Raw genomic sequence first — 23487 nt, forward strand, 5'->3', positions numbered from 1 at the left:
AAAATTTTAAAAAATTATTAGCTTTGAGTTGAATAACAAAGGAGCACCAAATGGAAACTCATCCACTAGCCAAGAAGGGCTATAGTTCACTCCCCCATCCATCACCACCAGCTGGCAGATGGGCTCAAGAGCAATGCAGTCCTCCTTAGATGCCAAGTTCTCTGCTTATGCAGCAGTCTTTGTCCTTGCCATCCAGAGAGGGAGAGCAAAGAGTGGCTGGAGCCTACAGTTCCACGTAGCAGTACATCTCACTGTGAAGGAAACTCTTGGGGTTAGCCAGCAAAAATGGAATTCAAATTTGGAACCAGATCTCACCTGATATATTTTAATTGATTGCCATGTGATTGGCCATCTGTTTATAATTTGAGCGTCTTTTCTTTGTGTGAGAAATGCTTTTGTACAGGGTGGGACCCATGCGCCTCTCAATTTCTATATGGAAAAAAATATTTTCTATCTTTTCATTGCTTTGCTGAGTAGCTTTCAACAAGTTTTTGGAAAAAGTCTGGATCCAGATTTATAAAGTATCAACTGATGCTGTGCTAAAACAATGGGGTATTTTATGGGTTGTAAAGCTCTTATTATTAAGTAATTTTTGGTTGTGATAATTTTAATAATAATAGTAATAAACTATTTTAGAGGCTGGAAGGCTGAGGAACATTTTAAAATCAGTTGAGGTTGTTTAAATTCAGTTTATGCCTTAAGAAGTAAATCTTAAGTATAATTTGGCTATAGCTATAGTTCTATAATTTATTTGAATGTCACCATTTAGATGATATATAGAAATTGATGCTAGTTAGAATTATGGATCAAAATGATCAGTCCCTAAAATTTCCAGAAATGCAAAAATTGTTTTATTTTTACAATTTAAAATATGCTAATCTTCATTGGGCCAAGTTTGATTCTCTTCTCTAAACCTCCCTTTTATGAGTCTCTCATTAAAATTGTGGTGGTTAATATAGGACATTGGAGCTGCATTTCTTAAGGAAAAAGAGCAGAGGTTCTCTAACTTTGGTGCCTCAGAATAATGGTGAGAGCCCCCCGTCCAGCCTAAACCCATGGAATCAGAATCTGGGGTCTGGACAGCTTTTGTTGTCACAAGTTGCTCAGGTCATTCTGATGTGCACCAAAGTTTGAGAACAACTGAGCTTGAGGACAAGATCAGCCCAAAGGCCAAATCCACCCACTGACTGTTTTTGTACATAACATTTTATTGGAATACAGCCATAGCCATCATTTTTGTATTGTCTATGGCTGCTTTCCCGATACAATGACAGAGTTGAGTAGTTGTGACATAAACCATATGGCTCACAAACCTGAAAATATTTACTATCTGTCCCTTTACAGAAAAAGTTCGCCAACTCCTGAACGAGATGAATGATATAAAAAGAAATACGTTTTTCCAGATCTAGTTGTTTCAATTCACCCATTCATTCATTCCTTTGCCAAGACAAATAGGAACTAAAATTCATAGAATCACTCAGGGGGTTAAAAATGTATTTAGATATTACCTTTTAATTTTCTTCAAACCTTTCAGTTGTTTCAAACAAAGAAAGGAAAAACTAAACTGAATAATATGTTTTTTAAAAAATTAGCTGTATTTGATTAAGATTTTGGATATTTAATGATTTTCCAACTTACTGCAAAATGATTCATTGCTAAGTTAAAACTCTGTAATATCATGAATTTTAGCAGCGATTCAAATAAAATTCAAATATAAGAAAAAAATAAACATTTTCATCTCAAAAGGTGGATAATGTTAAAAGATTAAAGGGGCTTAGAAATGTGTTTGGATTCAGCAAGGCAGTGAAATGGGGAAAAGGACTAATGATCTTTAGGGCTGCCTAGCCAAAAGACAACCATCATAAAACAAAGATGCTTTCTGGTGATACAGTACAAGAATGCTCTGTACACAGTATGAAGCATCTTGAAATGTGAATAAATTGGATGAAGTTCCAAAAACAATAGATATGCTCAAGTGAATGGGAGGACTGAGATGCAGCAAGGCTTTTGATTTACATAGCATGATTGTTTCAAGGCACACACAGCCCTTCCCAAGAGCTGGGATGGATTTTCCTCCCAGCGCCTGTAGGGGATGTTGAATTGACATCACAGAAAATTGTCAGCAGAGAAGAGAGACAGATTGCTGGGCTGTAGGAGGGAGTTGGAGAAGGGAATTAGGTTCCTTACACCTTGTTCGTCATGTCATTCACTCCCTTCCTCAGAGATCTTCAATGACTTCTTATTACTTAAAGGATTAAAGACAAATCCCAGCTGGCATTTCAGGCGTTCTCTAATCTGTCCCTTATGTGGTATCGCAAAGCATTTTCATGCCTATTACTTCATTTGATCTTTACAGTACCCTCATGCAAGTCAGAGGGGATGTTTGCATTCCCATTTTACAGATAAATAAGCTCAGGTATAGCTGGTTTAATAGACCGGCTAAAGGCCACACAGCCGTAAGGGGCTGAGTCAGGGCTGGAACTCATGTCTCCTGCATCACGAGACATGTTCATGAATCTTTTCTTCTAGGTTAGACTTGTTCCCGAAACATGCCTGATGCTTGCCTACCTGATTTTTGCTGCACCACGGAATGCCTCCCCCTTCTCCGTGTGCAATGCCACCTTTTGAGTTCCAGTTCGCTTTCTGCCTGCTAGCAAAGGTTTCCTGAGCTCCGGTATTCCGTGCTCTCTTTCTCCTCCTCTGAGCTCACACACTTTTTTGTTGACACCGTTTCCTTTTCCTCAGAATCCTACCCTGCTTTGTGACACCTCTACCTTGTTGGGTGTTTGTCTTGTGCACTGAGACTCTTGAATTTCTCCTCGACTCTGCCCGTGTGTATGCCTCATGTCTCCAACGGAACTGTATGCTCTTGGAGGGAACATCTAGCTAGCATATATTTCTTTTCTCCTCCACAATGCCTTCTGTAGTGCATTAAGAAGGCGGGGGCCCAATAAATATTTGTTGGACAAACGAATGATTTCATTCTCATGCTGTCTCTGAATATGATTAAGAGAAATGAGATGAAACTGAAACACGGAGACCAGGTTGTCTTTTTAACAGCAAATTCTTTTCTAATGAATCAAAGTATTCCAAGGACAGCCACTGACGCTCCATGTTTAGCTGAGGCCTGGAGTCGTAAGGGCTGAGTGATCCTAAACTGGGCATAACAGAAACCAGCCCACAGGAAACTAAGACTTGGAATATACACTGATAAGACAATTCTTTCACAACTTTCACTTAAGGCCAGCAACTCATAGACAGTTGGCATAACAGGAAGAAACAGGAACAGTTTTCCCCCCCCAAAAGGATGGCTTTGCCATTTCCCCACCTTCCTGAGGTTAGTGCAGCTCTGCGCTTTCCTGGCCAGAAACCAGAGGCGCAGCTGTAACAAGGCAAACCTTCTTTGGAGCTTTGACAAGGTCTTCTCATCCCTCTTTGGTTGTGGGATTAAGAACTAAACATAGTCCCTTTGGAAAATCTGAGAAGCGGGAAATACAATTCATGGTGTGACACCTCACAGGTTTGGTGCTTGCTCCAGAGCAGGCTTGGCCAAGCCTTCATGATGCCCACTTCCTGCCACTCTCAATCATGGGCAGTGCTTTCCCCCCATGTTGTGCATTTCCTGCCCAGTTGCACTGATCCCACCCCCCCAACCCCGGGATTAGTGCATGAAACAATTCAGGGCTAATCTCACCTCCTGCGCTGACCACACCTGTGATCAGCATTCTCTGAGTTCAGAGCCTCGGCCAGGTCAGGAGAGCTGTGCGGTCTATACCATTCCCCCTATTTCTGGAGGAGTACATTGACCAAGTTACAACTAAATTTGAGGCTATACCTCTTTACATTGATGACTTCCTCTTGATTTACTAGATCTTCCTGCCACAGAAGGTGATTAGATTAATCTGAGTGCTACCTGGGAAGTTGAAAATTTATGTGGTTTTTATTACTTCTGCAAGAGCCTCTCAATTATATTCTACACACATATTTCTTCACTTAAGAGTAAAACAGAGCTGTGTAAAGTGAGCAGCATGTTTACACTAGATCCCTATGGCTTGCTATCAAATTAGTGGCAAATCAGTATTATAGTAAACAGAGGTCAAAGATCAAACCCACAATTTCACATAAAATTCAAAACACAAGACACAAAACACAAAATAGAAGGCTCATGTCATGAGACCATCAACTACTCTTAAAAAATAATCAAAACCAGGAAAAGATGAGAGGAAACAAAGTTTAAACATGATTTTAGTCCAGACTCTGATGCAAAAGCCAGACCTTACAGAGATCTTTTAAAAAACATGACAACTGACTACTTGTCACTCATCTTAAATGGAAACACACATCAAAAGGTGGCAAGAACCAAGATTTAGTAACTCCCGGATTCTATTCATGGATTTGACACTGACTTTGGACAAGTCAAAATCTGTCTTCATTTTTTACTCTGAAAATTCGGGTGGAAACTATCGTTTAACTTCCCTTGATGGACATCTCTGGAGAGAGTCATGCTAATAAGGAGACAGTGGTAATTCTCTCCTAGATTTGATTAGATGTATTTTTCAAAGGTCAAATGATTTAGTAGCATAAAATTGTACACACCACACCCTACTTTTACTGTGGGCAGCTCTCCACTCTTGGCTTCTAAGCAGGAAACTAGAATAATCACACTCCATGTTAAAGCATTCCTTGAAACCAAAAAAAAAACCCATAAAAATTGATTACTGTTTAGCTCTTACTGTTGAAATTGGAGTCCTAAATTAGTCAACAGTTCACACCTATCATTATTAATCTGGGTTTAATTCACCTTGAGTTAAAACATAATGTTTTACTGAGTGTCTTAAATGAATGGACTAAGCCAGTTGAAAAATATTATCGGGGAACAGCAAAGCCTTTTTAAATAGAGTTTAGGAAAGCTCCAAAGGAATGCTGAATATTTAAAAAGAATTCAGTCAATAATTTTAATTACAATGCTTATTAATTCATAAGTATTTGCTTAATCAGTGCCACCAGATGTCAGTATACGCTGTATGATTAGCACTGAGTTCTCAAAACCAGCCAGAGTTTTCATTCCAGTTAATGAAAATGATGTAGTGGCCAAATAATTAAGGCTCTCTAGAGGATTATAAATCCTATTCCTCAACGTTGGTTATGTTATGGTTGAGGCCCCTCAGTTTAGAAACAAATTCCCAACTTCCCAATAAATCTTGGCACTGAGGTTCTTGAAAGTAAGAATGCCATTCTCTGAAATTGATGCATGGTCTTCGAGCTCAAACAGCATGCTGAAGAACATAAACGTAAGCACAGCTTAAGCTGGGCCAGCTCTAGACCTGTACTTCTGTGTTTTTTTCTAGCCTATTGACCTGACTTTTGCATTTGGGCAATGTCTTATTGGCATTTGATGTTTAAACCAAAGGGTTACCAGCTAGATAAGGGGCATTTTATTAACGGAGGAATAATTTTTACTGAATTCCTAGATATGGACTAGGACTTTTACCTGTGTTATCTTATTGAAACAATAAAAAATTGAGAAAGAAAGAAAGTTTAAAATGCCCTGGGGACTTCCCTGGTGGCGCAGTGGTTAAAAGAATCCGCCTGCCAATGCAGGGGACAGGGGTTTGAGCCCTGGGCCGGGAAGATCCCACATGCCGCGGAGCAACTAAGCCCGTGCACCACAACTACTGAGCCTGCGCTCTAGAGCCCACGAGCCACAACTACTGAGCCCGTGTGCCACAACTACTGAAGTCCGCGTGCCTAGAGCCTGTGTTCTGCAACAAGAGAAGCCACCGCAGTGAGAAGCCTGCACACCGCAACAAGGAGTAGCCCCCGGTCACCGCAACTAGAGAAAGCCCGCACGCAGCAATGAAGACCCAACACAGCCACAAATAAATAAATAAATTTATAAATAAATAAATAAATAATAAAATAAAATGCCTGAAAGCTTATTGTGTGTTTCTTTTTGACAACATGAAAGACTTAAAATGAGTTCTCAAGCCTTTCAGCATTTTCATTTCAGTTAACAAAAGTGATGTCGTGGTCAAAAAATTAACTAAAACTGGCAAAATCTTACATTTTTAGGTTATTATTAAGCAACGACTGGTTGATTCTTTAACTGGATAAATCTGGAAAGCATTTAAGGAACTAGTAAGGATAAAATTTTAAATGCTATTTAACAGTATGCCTTTGTGAGGTATGTGTGCATTTTGTTAACTGTAAGCTTTAGAAATATTCAAAGTCCCTGGCACTTTGCTATGTTTTCAGAAGAAAAAAAAAGAGAATTTTGCATAAACAAAGTCCATGTTGGAACTTCACATTATGAAGTCTTAGTGTGGGAGGGTCCTGGGCATGGTCCCTAGGGACAGCATGGCAAGGTAGCTCCAGGCTTCTTGCTGCATAATGAAGAATGCACATTTTAATTAGGAATAAAGAAGTTGATATTGCTGTAGGCTTTGCCCTTGAAGAGAAATCCTTTGAAATATTCATCTTTATTATGTGAAAAATTGTTATAGTCTTGTCCTTTAGGACAAGAGGAAGAAAAGCCAGACAAAATTCCTTGGACTCTACTTACAAAAACATTGAGACACCTGCCATTGTGCATGTGAAAAGATAACTTTGAATTTTTTAAAAGCTTTTCTGACTTCAAAGTGTTTGTGAAGTTCACTGCAAACAGAACTCCCCTTGTCTCCAAATGCACGTGCACACATTATTTCATTGGCACATAGAGATTGCTGAACCAAATAGTTAAGATTCTCTATTGGACAATGTCAAATGGGGAATTTTTACTTGGTAACATACATGTTTCATGAAATAGGCCACTGAAGTCATTGTATTTCAATATCTGCACTCACATACCATCACCATCATAAAGCCTTAGAAATCAGAACATTTTACCTAGTAACTAAGAGAAGACGCTACAAAAGCCACTCTTAGACAAATCTTACTTGTCCTAGAATGTTTCCTTATAAAAATACTTTCCACAGACTACAGAACTAGTCATTGGTTGAATCAAAATCATGCCAGCTGGGGAGGACTTCAGTCTTCATGCAGTGATAGTCAAACCCACTGCTTCCCCCAGCCCCACTTTTCATTTGGGGGACACATGGTCAGAGGAGTAACTTGCTTAGGGCCTTGTAGGTCAGCCGTGGCATGTGAATCCCAGCCACTCTCAGGCCCCTGGGCATTGGCACTATTTAATTCCTTTTTATTGAAGTATAGTTGATTTACAATGTTGTGTTAGTTTCAGGTGTACTGCAGAGTGATTCAGTTATACATATAACTGAAAAGAATACATATATATATTCTTTTTCAGATTCTTTTCCCTTATAGGTTATTATACGATATTGAGTATAGTTCCCTGTGCTATACAATAGGTCCTTGTTGTTTATCTATTTTATATATAGTAGGGTGTATATGTTAATCCCAAACTCCCTCCCCCTCCCTTTCCCCTTTGGTAACCATAAGTTTGCTTTCTGTGTCTGTGAGTCTATTTCTGCTTTGTAAGTAAGTATTTTGTATCATTTTTTCAGTTTCCACATGTAAGTGATATTGTATCATATTTGTCTTTGTCTGACTGACTTCACTTCGTAAGATACTCTCTAGGTCCAGCCATGTTGCAGCAAATGGCATTATTCTTCTTAATTCTTTTTTTCTTTTTTTAATAAATTTATTTATGTATTTATTTTTGGCTGTGTTGGGTCTTCATTGCTACGCGCTGGCTTTCTCTAGTTGTGGCGAGCGGGGGCTACTCTTCGTTGAGGTGCGCGGGCCTCTCATTGCGGTGGCTTCTCTTGTCGCGGAGCATGGGCTCTAGGCATGAGGGCTCCATAGTTGTGGCTCGCGGGCTCTAGAGCGCAGGCTCAGTAGTTGTGGTGCATGGGCTTAGTTGCTCCGCAGCATGTGGAATCTTCCCAGACCAGGGATAGAACCTGTGTCCCTTGCATTGGCAGGCAGATTCTTAACCACTGTGCCACCAGGGAAGTCCCTTCTTAATTCTTAAGAATCGTAGTTTTATTGTAAACTAATTTATTTTACTCACTAAAACTGGTTTCTAGGCATTAACTAATCTTAACTAATCTTCCTAATAGATCATTAGACAAGTAGGTAGCAGGTATAATTCATCTTTTAAAGCTGGAAAAAGAAAACAGGAGGAAGTGGAAGGCATTTTACACACATTGTCTCCTTTATTCTTCACAAAACCGTATGAGGGAGGGTAACCCTCACCATGTGACAAACAAGGAAACTGGTTCAGAGAAGTTAATTAACATGCCCAAGGTCACTATAGAGCCAGGATTTAAACCCAGATCTGTCTGGTTCCAGAAACCATGCTCTCTGTCCAGTCCAAGATGTCTCTGATTAAGTTACTTTTCCAAAATGACATGAGGAAGGATAATAGAATTGGACACGAAAGTCACTGCCAATGCACTGGATTATGTTTGAACAGGATCTTCACAATAAAGTCCAACAGTCTAACTCTTAGCACTAACCAACAACAGTCTAAATTTTTCTCTCTCTTTTACTACTAGTCCTGATTTATTCCACATACTCAATATCTTAACTAAATTACAGGTTTGCTTTTCTCTTGCAGTCTGTAAACCCCCTGAAAAGGACAGTCCATAGATCCCCAAGGAAATAAAATGTAAAAAATCCTAGCAAGGAATACTGTTCAAATGTGGTTTTAAATGCAAATATGTATAGTCAGCAGGCTTCTGCCTGCTCATTGAACTTCAAATGGGGCAGGAAGAGGGAACACGGACTCAGAACCCTCATGCTGGCTCAATGCTCCAAATGTCCTGTTCTCATCCTGTAGCTCATCTTTCCCCCATTTCTCAACTCTAATTTAAAACATCATTTCCAGAACAGAAAGGAAGAGAAAGACAAAAAACAAGAGTTGATAATACCTTGATGATTTTATTATCAAGTTATGAGAGATTGATATTGTGTTGACAAGTTTAGGGTCTAAAAATTGATATATTTTAAAATTCAGCCTTGTTTATTTAACATGGGTCTCAATAGGCTTAGGTGGTACAAAGTTCTTAAACAGACCTCAATACCAAGGGCGCAATGGGAAATAAACCTCTTCCCTAACCAGATAGCTCTGTTTGTTTTTAACTGAATGACTGAGGCAGTTTCTACTCTGGTGTCTGATTGATGATCCCCAGTGTTTTGGGAAAGTAATAAGATCCTTCCTGGGGCCAGTTTGGAGCCAGCCCTCAAAAGATCACAAAGTATTGGGCCAGAGAGGCTCCTAAGGACACCAGCACTTGCTGAGTTAACACTCATGGCCTAACGGCTGCCATTTTGTTCTTGGGTACACAGAGAACGTGTGTAACCAGGGGGAGTGGAAAGGAAAATAACTTCACAAGATTGTGCAAGTATTACTTATAACTTTCCACTGGGGAAGTTCATGGGATTTAAGAAACCATCTTTTTTGGTGTTCACTCACCAGTTGGTCCTGGGGGATGGTATTCAACACTTCATCTAACCTTGAAAGTCATCTCATAAAAATTCCAGCTGTTCTGATACAATGGAAGAGAAACTCTTACTCTTGTGTGTTTGCATATTCTGTGCAGGAGATGAGGCTTTACTCTGGTTTATCCCTCTGCAGATCCTTTGGTTATGAATGACCCAAAGCCTGGTCATAGTCCTAGAATCACTCTGGAGGGCCTTTCCGTAGCAAAGTGGCTCTTCCCAAGCTTGGCTGCAGAGCTGCTGTCAGAGGGCACCCTGAGTAGAGCCAGAGATTTTAAATACTGCACATCTTCTGCTTTGTTTTTTAGGGTAAACATACCTCTGTGTGCAGGTAAAGGAAAAAATAACCAATTGACATTTCATTGACCCAAAAAGGGCAAGCTCTGAAACCTTCACGAAACAGAAAGAATCTAGGCTAAAAGAAAAGACTGACTTTTGCAAAGATTTGCACTGACAATACAGTCTATGTATTTAAAAAATTTTTTTAACATCCTCAGTATAGGAGTCTGAAACCTATCAAATCATTTTCACCATATTCCTGTTTTTCTTAATCATATCATAATATTTCAAAGTAAATTGGCTAGCTTTCTTACTTCCAACAGTTCTGATACAATGAAAAAAAGAGCTTCTCTCTCTCTTTTTTATTTTTGGAAAGTGTTTTTATCAAGTTTGTACTCACCATGACATTGCGGACAAGATTCCTTCCTCTGACTCTCCACTGTCATAGCACTAGTTCATGATCTCAACATTAATCATAAAATAATAGAACTAATAATAATAGTTATTACTTATTGATTAATCTGTATGGGCCATTACTCTGCTGAGAACCTCATATACATTATTTAATTTAATCCTCACAAAAGTAAGAGAACAAATAAGGTTAACACTGAGGGCTTACTGTGTGTGATGGATAATTTTATTTTTATTTATTTATTTTTTAAACACCTTTATTGGAGTATAATTGCTTCATAATGGTGTGTTAGTTTCTGCATTATAACAAAGTGAATCAGCTATAAATATACATATATCTCCATATCTCCTCCCTCTTGTGTCTCCCTCCCACCCTCCCTGTCCCACCCCTCTAGGTGGTCACAAACACCAAGCTGATCTCCCTGTGCTATGCGGCTGCTTCCCACTAGCTATCTATTTTACATTTGGTAGTGTATATATGTCCATGCCACTCTCTCACTTTGTTCCAGCTTACCCTTCCCCCTCCCCGTATCTTCAAGTCCATTCTCTAGTAGGTCTGCGTCTTTATTCCCGTCTTGCCCCTAGGTTCTTCATGACCATTTTCTTTCTTTTTTTTTTTTGGATTCCATATATATGTGTTAGCATACGGTATTTGTTTTTCTCTTTCTGACTTACTTCACTCTGTATGACAGACTCTAGGTCCACCCACCTCACTACAAATAACTCAATTTTGTTTCTTTTCATGGCTGAATAATATTCCATTGTATATATGTGCCACATCTTTATCCATTCATCTGTCAATGGACACTTAGGTTGCTTCCATGTCCTGGCTATTGTAAATAGGGCTGCAATGAACATTGTGGTACATGACTCTTTTTGAATTATGGTTTTCTCAGGGTATATGCCCAGTAGTGGGATGGCTGGGTCATATGGTAGTTCTATTTTTAGTTTTTTTTTTTTTTTTTAAACATCTTTATTGAAGTATAATTGCTTTACAATGGTGTGTTAGTTTCTGCTTTATAACAAAGTGAATCAGTTATACATATACATATGTTCCCATATCTCGTCCCTCTTGCATCTCCCTCCCTCCCACCCTCCCTATCCCACCCCTCTAGGTGGTCACAAAGCACCGAGCTGATCTCCCTGTGCTATGCGGCTGCTTCCCACTAGCTATCTATTTTACATTTGGTAGTGTATATATGTCCATGACACTCTCTCACCCTGTCACATCTCACCCCTCCCCCTCCCCATATCCTCAAGTCCATTCTCTAGTAGGTCTGTGTCTTTATTCCCATCTTGCCACTAGGTTCTTCATGACCTTTTTTTTTTTTTTCCTTAGATTCCATATATATGTGTTAGCATACTGTATTTCTTTTTCTCTTTCTGACTTACTTCACTCTGTATGACAGACTCTAACTCCATCCACCTCATTACAAATACCTCCATTTCATTTCTTTTTATGGCTGAGTAATATTCCATTGTATATATGTGCCACATCTTCTTTATCCATTCATCCGATGATGGACACCTAGGTTGCTTCCATGTCCTGGCTATTGTAAACAGAGCTGCAATGAGTATTTTGGTACAAGACTCTTTCTGAATTATGGTTTTCTCAGGGTATATGCCCAGTAGTGGGATTGCTGGGTCGTATGGTAGTTCTATTTTTAGTTTTTTAAGGAACCTCCATACTGTTCTCCATAGTGGCTGTACCAATTTACATTCCCACCAACAGTTCAAGAGGTTCCCGTTTTCTCCACACCCTTTCCAGCATTTATTGTTTGTAGATTTTTGATGATGGCCATTCTGACCAGTGTGAGGTGATACCTCATTGTAGTTTTGATTTGCATTTCTCTAATGATTAGTGATGTTGAGCATCCTTTCATGTGTTTGTTGGCAATCTGTATATCTTCTTTGGAGAAATGTCTGTTTAGGTCTTCTGCCCATTTTTGGATTGGGTTGTTTTTTTTTTCATATTGAGCTGCATGAGCTGCTTGTAAATTTTGGAGATTAATCCTTTGTCAGTTGCTTCATTTGCAAATGTTTTCTCCCATTCTGAGGGTTGTCTTTTCATCTTGTTTATGGTTTCCTTTGCTGTGCAAAAGCTTTTAAGTTTCATTAGGTCCCATTTGTTTATTTTGTTTTTATTTCCATTTCTCTAGGGGGTGGGTCAAAAAGGATCTTGCTGTGATTTATGTCATAGAGTGTTCTGCCTAAGTTTTCCTCTAAGAGTTTTATAGTGTCTGGCCTTACATTTAGGTCTTTAATCCATTTTGAGTTTATTTTTGTGTATGGTGTTAGGGAGTGTTCTAATTTCATTCTTTTTCATGTAGCTGTCCAGTTTTCCCAGCACCACTTATTGAAGAGAGTGTCTTTTCTCCATTGTATATCCTTGCCTCCTTTTTCATAGATTAGTTGACCACAGGTGCTTGGGTTTATCTCTGGGCTTTCTATCCTGTTCCATTGATCTATATTTCTGTTTTTGTGCCAGTACCATACTGTCTTGATTACTGTAGCTTTGTAGTATAGTCTGAAGTCAGGGAGCCTGATTCCTCCAGCTCCGTTTTTCTTTCTCAAGATTGCTTTGGCTATTCGGGGTCTTTCATGTTTCCATACAAATTGTGACATTTTTTGTTCTAGTTCTGTGAAAAATGCCATTGGTAGTTTGATAGGGATTGCATTGAATCTGTAGATTGCTTTGGGTAGTAGAGTCATTTTCACAATGTTGATTCTTCCAAACGAAGAACATGGTATATCTCTCCATCTGTTTGTATCATCTTTAATTTCTTTCATCAGTGTCTTATAGTTTTCTGCATACAGGTCTTTTGTCTCCTTAGGTAGGTTTATTCCTCGGCATTTTCTTCTTTTTGTTGCAATGGTAAATGGGAGTGTTTCCTTAATTTCTCTTTCAGATTTTTCATCATTAGTGTATAGGCATGCAAGAGATTTCTGTGCATTAATTTTGTATCCTGCTACTTTACCAAATTCATTGATTAGCTCTAGTAGTTTTCTGGTAGCATCTTTAGGATTCTCTATGTATAGTATCATGTCATCTGCAAACAGTGACAGCTTTACTTCTTCTTTTCCAATTTGGATTCCTTTTATTTCTTTTTCTTCTCTGATTGTTGTGGCTAACACTTCCCAAACTATGTTGAATAATAGTGGTAAGAGTGGGCCACCTTGTCTTGCTCCTGATCTTAGTGGAAATGGTTTCAGTTTTTCACCATTGAGAACAACGTTGGCTGTGGGTTTGTCATATATGGCCTTTATTATGTTGAGGTAAGTTCCCTTTATGCCTACTTTCTGGAGGGTTTTTATCATAAATGGGTGTTGAATTTTGTCGAAAGCTTTTTCTGCATCTATTGAGATGATCATATGGTTTTTCTCCTTCAATTTATTAATATGGTGTATCACATTGATTGATTTGTGTATATCGAAGAATCCTTGCATTCCTGGGATAAACCCCACTTGATCATGGTGTATGATCCTTTTAATGTGCTGTTGGATTCTGTTTGCTAGTATTTTGTTGAGGATTTTTGCATCTATGTTCATCAGTGATATTGGCCTGTAGTTTTCTTTCTTTGTGACATCTTTGTCTGGTTTTGGTATCAGGGTGATGGTGGCCTCGTAGAATGAGTTTGGGAGTGTTCCTCCCTCTGCAATATTTTGGAAGAGTTTGAGAAGGATAGGTGTTAGCTTTTCTCTAAATGTGTGATAGAATTCACCTGTGAAGCCATCTGGTCCTGGGCTTTTTTTTTTTTTTTTTTTTTTTAATTTATATATTTTTGGCTGTGTTGGGTCTTCGTTGCTGTGCACGGGTTATCTCTAGTTGCAGTGAGCGGGGACTACTCTTCGTTGCGGTGCGTGAGCTTCTCATTGCGGTGGCTTCTCTTGTTGCGGAGCACAGGCTCTAGGCGTGCAGGCTTCAGTAGTTGTGGCACATGGGCTCTGTAGTTGTGGCTTGCGGGCTCTAGAGCTCAGGCTCAGTAGTTGTGGCGCACGGGCTTAGTTGCTCCGCGGCATGTGGGATCTTCCTGGGCCAGGGCTTGAACCCATGTCCCTTGTATTGACAGGCAGATTCTTAACCATTGTGCCACCAGGGAAGCCCTGGTCCTGGGCTTTTGTTTGTTGGAAGATGTTTAATTACAGTCTCAATTTCAGTGTTTGTGATTGGCCTGTTTATATTTTCTGTTTCTTCCTGGTTCAGTCTTGGAAGGTTGTGCTTTTCTAAGAATGTGTCCATTTCTTCCAGGTTATCCATTTTATTGGCATAGAGTTGCTTGTAGTAATCTCTCATGATCCTTTGTATTTCTGCAGTGTCAGTTGTTACTTCTCCTTTTTCATTTCTAATTCTATTGATTTGAGTCTTCTCCCTTTTTTTCTTGACGAGTCTGGCTAATGGTTTATCATTTTTGTTTATCTTCTCAAAGAACCAGCTTTTAGTTTTATTGATCTTTGCTACTGTTTCCGTCATTTCTTTTTCATTTATTTCTGATGTGATCTTTATGATTTCTTTCCTTCTGCTAACTTTGGGGTTTTTTGTTCTTCTTTCTCTAATTGCTTTAGGTGTAACGTTAGGTTGTTTATTTGAGATATTTCTTGTTTCTTGAGGTAGGATTGTATTGCTATAAACTCCCTCTTAGAACTGCTTTTGCTGCATCCCATAGGTTTTGGGTCATTGTGTTTTCATTGCTATTTGTTTCTAGGTATTTTTTGATTTCCTCTTTGATTTCTTCAGTGATCTCTTGGTTATTAACTAGTGTATTGTTTAGTCTCCATGTGTTTGTATTTTTTACAGATTTTTTTCCTGTAATTGATATCTAGTCTCATAGTGTTGTGGTCAGAAAAGATACTTGATACGATTTCAATTTTCTTAAAATTTACCAAGGTTTGTTTTGTGACCCAAGATATGATCTATCCTGGAGAATGTTCCATGAGCACATGAGAAGAAAGTGTATTCTGTTGTTTTTGGATGGAATGTCCTATAAATATCAATTAAGTCCATCTTGTTTAATATGTCATTTAAAGCTTGTGTTTCCTTATTTATTTTCATTTGGATGATCTGTCCATTGGTGAAAGTAGGGTGTTAAAGTCCCCTACTATGATTGTGTTACTGTCGATTTCCCCTTTATAGCTGTTAGCATTTGCCTTATGTATTAAGGTGCTCCTAGGTTGGGTGCATAAATATTTACAATTATTATATCTTCTTCTTGGATTGATCCCTTGATCATTATGCAGTGTCCTTCTTTGTCTCTTGTAATAGCCTTTATTTTAAAGTCGATTTTGTCTGATATGAGAATTGCTACTCCAGCTTTCTTTTGATTTCCATTTGCATGGAATATCTTTTTCCATCCCCTCACTTTCAGTCTGTATGTGTCCCTAGATTTGAAGTGGGTCTCTTGTAGACAGCGTATATACGGGTCTTGGTTTTGTATCCATTCAGCCAGTCTATGTCTTTTGGTGGGAGCATTTAATCCATTTACATTTAAAGTAATTATCAATATGTATGATCCTATTACTATTTTCTTAATTGTTTTGGGTTTGTCATTGTAGGTCTTTTCCTTCTCTTGTGTTTCCTGCCTAGAGAAGTTCCTTTAGCGTTTGTTGTAAAGCTGGTTTGGTGGTGCTGAATTCTCTTAGCTTTTGCTTGTCTGTAAAGGTTTTAATTTCTCTGTCGAATCTGAATGAGATCCTTGCTGGGTAGAGTAATCTTGGTTGTAGGTTTTTCCCTTTCATCACTTTAAATATGTCCTGCCACTCCCTTCTGGCTTGCAGAGTTTCTGCTGAAAGATCAGCTGTTAACCTTATGGGGATTCCCTTGTATGTTATTTGTTGTTTTTCCCTTGCTGCTTTTAATATTTTTTCTTTGTATTTAATTTTTTTTTTTTAAAGGTTTTTATTTATTTATTTATTTATTTATTTATTTATGGCTGTGTTGGGTCTTCGTTTCTGTGTGAGGGCTTTCTCTAGTTGCGGCAAGTGGGGGCCACTCTTCATCGCGGTGCGCGGGCCTTTCACTGTCGCGGCCTCTCTTGTTGCGGAGCACAGGCTCCAGACGCGCAGGCTCAGTAATTGTGGCTCACGGGCCTAGTTGCTCCGCGGCATGTGGGATCTTCCCAGACCAGGGCTCGAACCCGTGTCCCCTGCATTAGCAGGCAGACTCTCAACCACTGCGCCACCAGGGAAGCCCTGTATTTAATTTTTGATAGTTGGATTAATATGTGTTTTGGCATGTTTCTCCTTGGATTTATCTTGTATGGGATCCCTGCACTTCCTGGACTTGATTAACTATTTCCTTTCCCATATTAGAAAAGTTTTCAACTATAATCTCATGAATATTTTCTCAGTCCCTTTCTTTTTCTCTTCTTCTTCTGGGACCTGTATAATTCGAATGTTGGTGCTTTTAATGTTGTTCCAGAGGTCTCTGAGACTGTCCTCAATTCTTTTCATTCTTTTTTCTTTATTCTGCTCTGCGGTAGTTATTTCCACCATTTTATCTTCCAGGTCACTTATCCATTTTTCTGCCTCAGTTATTCTACTATTGATTCCTTCTAGAGAATTTTTAATTTCATTTATTGTGTTGTTCATCATTGTTTGTTTGCTCTTTAGGTCTTCTAGGTCCTTGTTAAATGTTTCTTGTATTTTCTCCATTCTATTTCCAAGATTTCAGATCATCTCTACTATCATTACTCTGAATTCTTTTTCAGGTAGACTGCCTATTTCCTCTTCATTTTTTTGGTCTAGTGGGTATTTACCTTGCTCCTTCAACTGCTGTTCCTCTGTCTTCTCATTTTGCTTAACTTACTGTGTTTGTGGTCTCCTTTTCGCAGGCTGCAGGTTTGTAGTTCCCATTGTTTTTGGTGTCTGCCCCCCGTGGCTAAGGTTGGTTCAGTGGGTTGTGTAGGCTTCCTGATGGAGGGCACTGGTGCCTGTGTTCTGGAGGATGAGGCTGGATCTTGTCTTTCTGGTGGGCAGGACTGCATCCAGTGGTGTGTTTTTGGGTGTCTGTGACCTTATTATGATTTTAAGCAGCCTCTCTACTAATGGGTGGGGTTGTGTTCCTGTCTTGCTAGTTGTTTGGCATAGGGTGTCCAGCACTGTAGCTTGCTGGTTGTTGAGTGGAGCTGGGTCTTAGCATTGAGATGGAGATCTCTGGGAGAGCTTTCACTGTTTAATATTAAGTGGAGCCGGGAAGTCTCTGGTGGACCAATGTCCTGAACTCAGCTCTGCCACCTCAGAGGCACAGGCCTGACACCCCACCAGAGCACCAAGACCCTGTCAGCCACACGGCTCAGAACTAAAGGGAGAAAAAAAGAAAGAAAGATAGAAAAAAATATATAATAAAGTTATTAAAATAAAAAGTAATTATTAAAAATAAAAAAAATTAAAAAGTAATAAAAAAAAGAAAAAAAAAAGAAAGAAGAGAGCAACCAAAGCAAAAAACAAGTCCACCAATGATAACACGAAGCGCTACAAACTAACTATACTAAAACAAAACAAAACAAAATAGACATATAGAACTCTAGGACAAATGGTAAAAGGGAAGCTATACAGACAAAATCACACAAAGAAGCATACACATACACACTCACAAAAAGAGAAAAAGGAAAAAAATGTATATATCGTTGCTCCCAAACTCCACCACCTCAATTTTGGGATGATTCGTTGTCTATTCAGATATTCCACAGATGCAGGGTAAATCAAGTTGATTGTGGAGATTTAATCCGCTGCTCCTGAGGCTGCTGGGAGAGATTTCCCTTTCTCTTCTTTGTTCACACAGCTCCTGGGGTTCAGCTTTGGATTTGGCCCCGTCTCTGCATGTAGGTTGCCTGAGGGCATCTGTTCTTTGCTCAGACAGGACGGGGTTAAATGAGCAGCTGATTAAGGGGCTCTGGCTCACTCAGGCCAGGGGGAGGGAGGGGTACAGAATGCGGGGTGAGCCTGTGGCGGCAGAGGCTGTTGTGATGTTGCACCAGCCTGAGGTGCACCATGTGTTCTCCCAGGGAAGTTGTCCCTGTATCATGGGACCCTGGCAGTGGCGGGCTGCACAGGCTCCCAGGAGGGGAGGTATGGAGAGTGACCTGTGCTTGCACACAGGCTTCTTGATGGCTGCAGCAGCAGCCTTAGCATCTCATTTCCGTCTCTGGTGTTCGCGCTGATAGCCGTGGCTCGCGCCCGTCTCTGGAGCTCATTTAGGTGGTGTTCTGAATCCCCTCTCCTCCTAAACCCTGAAACAATGGTCTCTTGCCTCTTCATCAGTTCCAAACATTTTCCCCGACTCCCTCCCGGCTAGCTGTGGTGCACTAGCCCCCTTCAGGCTGTGTTCACGCAGCCAACCGCAGTCCTCTCCCTGGGATCTGACCTCCAAAGCCCGAGCCTCAGCTCCCAGCCCCAGCCCGCCCCGGCGGGTGAGCAGACAAGCCTCTCAGGCTGGTGAGTGCTGGTCGGCACTGATCCTCTGTGCAGGAATCTCTCCACTTTGCCCTCTGCACCCCTGTTGCTGTGCTCTCCTCCATGGCTCCAAAGCTTCCCCCCCATCCCCCCCTGTCTCTGCCAGTGAAGGGGCTTCCTAGTGTGTGGAAACTTTTCCTCCATCACAGCTTCCTTCCAGCGGTGCAGGTCCCATCCCTATTCTTTTGTCTCTGTTTTTTTGTTTTTTCTTTTGCCCTATCGAGGTACGTGGGGAGTTTCTTGCCTTTTGGGAAGTCTGAGGTCCTCTGCCAGCGTTCAGTAGGTGTTCTGTAGGAACTGTTCCACATGTAGATGTATTTCTGATGTATTTGTAAGGAGGAAGGTGATCTCCACATCTCACTCCTCCGCCATCTTGAAGGTCTCCCAATGGATAATTTTATGTGTCAACTTGACTGGGCCATGAGAGGCCCAGCTCTCTGGTTAAGCATTATTTCTGGGTGTATCTGGGAGAGTGTTTCTGGAAGAGATTAGCATTTGAATTGGTGGAGAGCGTAATGCAGATTGTCCTCCCCATGTGGGTGGGCATCATCCAATCCATTGAGGGCCTGAATAGACCAAAAAGGCAGAGGAAAGTTGAATTTGCTCTCTATCTGACTGAGCTAGACATCAATCTTTTCTGCCCTCAGCACTCCTGGTGCTTAGGCCTTTAGGTCCAGACTGGAATCTACACCATTTTCTCTCTGGCTCTGCTCTCAGGCCTTCCAACTGTACCACTGGCTTTCCTGGGTCCCCAGATTGCAGACAGAAGGTTGTGGGACTTTTCAGCCTCCATAACTGAATGAGCCAATACCTTTAATAAATCTCTTTCTAGTTCTGTTGTGTGGTCTGTTCTGTTTTCCTGAAGAAGAGCCCTGCCTAATCCACTATATATCAAACATTTTTCTAACTGTTTTACATATATTAACTCATTAATCCTCTTTAGTTATATATGGTAGATTTTTATCCATTTTACCTTATTGAAAGACTATTATACTTACATTATAGTTGAGTACGGATACCATCTGCCAGGCTCAGATAGATTCAACATCTTGGCCCACTTTCGCATCTGGACTGTGACATTAATTTCCAAAATGGTGGCAGTTTCCTCTCTTGCCAATCTATCCTTCAGAGATATCAGGGTTAAAATCTTCTTTTCCTTAAATCCTTCATTGGTTTACCACTGCCGTTAGTATGAATTCCAAATTACTTAGCATGGCAATGCAAGTCCACAAATGTTTGGGTGACCTTGATTCAATTTCTCCCATTCCCTCTGGGCTAAAGCCACGTTATGTGGCATCTTTCAGCTCCACTGTATTCTTTGGTGCCTATGGGCGTGTGCATGTGCTACTTGGGTCACTTCTCCCCATCTCTACCTGTCGTTACCACTCATTCTTAGGACCCCATTTTTCATTTGAATTACTGCAGCCAGCTCCCAACTGGTCTTCCTGCCTCTATTCCTTATCCCCTTCAATTCATTTTCTACTCGGTGGCCAGACTAATCCTTCTAAAATGCAAAGACAAACATGGCATGCCCATGCTTAAGGCCTCTCAATAATTTCTCATTGTCAGAGGGATAAAGTCCACATTCCTTCAAAGTGCCCTTCAAGATCTTGTCCCAGTTTATCTCTCCAGGCTCATCAATAACTATCCTCCTAAATGGACCCTTTCTTCCCAGACATTTGCACAGAAAGGCCTCTTTGCTAAAATATTCTGCTTTGTCCTCACATGGCCAATGCCTCACTTGGCCAATGCCCTAACCTTCATGTCTCTGCTGGGATGTCATCTCCTCTAGCACACCATCCTCTACTCTCGCCCCTACCCAATGCCCTCCAGGTTGGAATCATACTGTGCCATCAGTGTGCAATAACACACTATGCTAATTACTTACTAATTATGCTAATTACTTACTTTTGTTCTTGTCCCACTGTATGGTCACACCTGGTTCTCATCAGCTTCTAGCACTGGACTCTACCTAATTGGCAGGACTGTCATCTTATTCACTATCACTGACCCAATGCCTGCCACTTAATAGGAACTCAATAAATATCAGTGAGCAAATGAACAAGTGAATGGCTGTCTGGTTGCCTGTCCTGTTTTCACTCCCTGATGAAATCCCTGCTTTCCTTGTTTGGCTCCAACTTCAGTTCTTCTCTAAAGCTGTCCCTTCTCTGTCCCCTCTGTGGAATTAGCATGCCCTTCTTCATGCCCTCCGAAAATGTGCTACAAATATGGTCCTGCTAAATTGTAAGCTCCTTGAGGGTAGGGATTATATTTTTGCCCACTTTAAGCTTAGTCTCTGGCACAGGACCTGGCGCTTAGTGGATTGTCAGTAAATTTTTGTCAGATGGAATCCTGTATTCATTCGTTGCCTCTCCATTCACATCAGTTGAGAGTTTTCATTAGCATTGCATCATGAAAAATGAAAAAAAAGCAATAGAGGATACAAAGAGAAGAAAATTAAGGAAGGATATAGCATTGTGATGAAACAATGCACACCCTCAGGCAAATAAACACCCAGCGCTCTGTTCCTGGGGCTTTCCACTCCCTCGGCACCTGGGGCACCTTGACTTTCGCCTCTACTGACTCTTCTTCAGTGCATCTGCAGCCCAGCCCATGCTAAGCCACTTAGAACACACATTGTGTTTTTTCTACCATATTAACTTTCATTGCTGAGCAGAAACTATGTGCAAGCAGATGGCAAGTGCTCAGAGGGCTAAACCTTGATGTCATCTGACACATCAGTCTGGGGCTTAACCATTCAAGGAGGTTTCTCCTCAAAAAGAACCAGATCAGGACTTCCCTGGTGGCGCAGTGGTTAAGAATCCGCCTGCCAATGCAGGGGACACGGGTTCGAGCCCTGGTCCGGGAAGATCCCACATGCCAAGGAACAACTAAGCCCGTGCACCACAACTACTGAGCCTGCGCTCTAGAGCCCGTGCTCCGCAACATGAGAAGCCACCGCAATGAGAAGCCTGTGCGCTGCATCGAAGAGTAGCCCCCGCTCTCCGCAACTAGAAAAAGCATGCGCGTAGCAACAAAGACCCAATGCAGCCAAAAATAAATAAATAATTTATAAAAAAAGAAAAAAAGAACCAGATTACTCCTTCACCTTGACCTTGTGTTCAGTCTAATCTACACCTTCCATTCAGCAGGAAATCCCCTTTCCCTGGCCACCCAAATGCCAACCTGGATCCTGTCCCCACCCGAGAGTCCTCCTTCCACATATTTATAATACTGCTTCTGTCCTCTTGAGAATTCCCCTCAGTAGATGCATTTTCTAATTGCTGTTTCTGGGAGTTCTTCCATCCTCACTAGTTATTTGACTGTTCCTCAGAACTCAGTTTGTATAAGTAACTTCCTTCTTCTCTTTATTCCGATTCCCACTGGTCCACCCTTCCAGTTCTTCTGCAGATGGTTGTTCAACCCTCTCCATCCATTTCCCCCTCAGTTTACTTCAACCAGCATTTACAGAGGGTCCACCATTTGTCAGGCACTGAGGATAGATAAATACCACACAGTGTTTATCCTTGGAGGAGCTATCTGAAACACACAGAAAAAAAATAATTACAACACAGAGCAGACACATGATAATGGAAGTTTGTATGGGACTGTCTTAGTTTGGATTCTCCTAAGATGTAGATCTTGTGACAGAGATTTGGGTGCCATTCATTTACTTGAGAGGTGATCCAAGGAAGTACAACGAAGGCATGAGAGAGTAAAACAGAGAAGGAGGAAGAGCCAATCAAGAGTGTATTAAGGGCTTCCCTGGTGGCGCAGTGGTTAAGAATCCGCCTGCCAATGCAGGGGACATGGGTTCGAGCCCTGGTCTGGGAGGATCCCACATGCCGCGGAGCAACTAGGCCCGTGAGCCACAACTACTGAGCCTGCGCGTCTGGAGCCTGTGCCCCGCAACAAAAGAGGCCGCGACAGTGAGAGGCCCGCGCACCGTGATGAAGAGTGGCCTCCGCTCGCCGCAACTAGAGAAAGCCCTCGCACAGAAACAAAGACCCAACACAGCCAAAAATAAATAAATAAATTAATTAATTAAGAGTGTATTAATAAGTGGGTAAAGGCTGTGGGTAACAGGGGCTCGGAACTACCAGGAAACATCAGAGACATGGTGGAGAACATCCTTCAAAATGGTTTCTTTGTAAAATAAGGAATGAATTCCCACCCCTCAATGGTTAAGGGTTGCTTCTGAGGCAACCTTCCCCCACCACTCTTGCTTACCACGTGTGGGGATGACATGCTCTTGTGGTCAGAGAAAGTCCTCAAGTCAAGAGACACAGCGTCCTGAGAAATGAAGTCATAGATATGTACAAGAATTGTCTACTGAATCTCCAGGTGGCTTCTGGGGTTGTCCCAGGGAATAAGAGTGAGGTGTCAACAACACCTGCTACAAGGACACAGAAATATGTTTGTGAGGGGGAGGGTATTATAGGTCAGCAGAATATTCATAGAGGTGCTGTCATAGCAAGGTTTCGAAGGTGAAAAGTTCTCCAGGTGAACAAGTAGGGAAAGTGCTTCAGAGCAGTAAGATATTACGAGGGCTTGGGCTTGTGAATTAGCACGCTCATGTGGGTATCTGGGTACAGATGAGTCGCTGTGGGGTGGAGGTAAAGAGAAAGGGGCGAGGTAAGATTGGCGAGACTTGATAAACATTTGCATTACATCTTTTCAATGCCAAGAGACAAAAATCCACAACAAAATGATGAGAAGATTTTGTCAGCATTGGCTATGTGACATGGTTGTATGTTGCAGGGAGAATTGGGTGGAGAGGCAAGAAGGTCTGAGCATAGATCGAGGATATCCTCCAGGTTTGTGGAACATATCTTAAACCCTCTAAAAATACATTTCAGCTTCTGGCGTCTTGTTTGCCTTTGGTTT

This window comes from Eubalaena glacialis, chromosome 17 (genome assembly GCF_028564815.1).
Source record: "Eubalaena glacialis isolate mEubGla1 chromosome 17, mEubGla1.1.hap2.+ XY, whole genome shotgun sequence".
NCBI classification, from domain to species: domain Eukaryota; kingdom Metazoa; phylum Chordata; class Mammalia; order Artiodactyla; family Balaenidae; genus Eubalaena; species Eubalaena glacialis.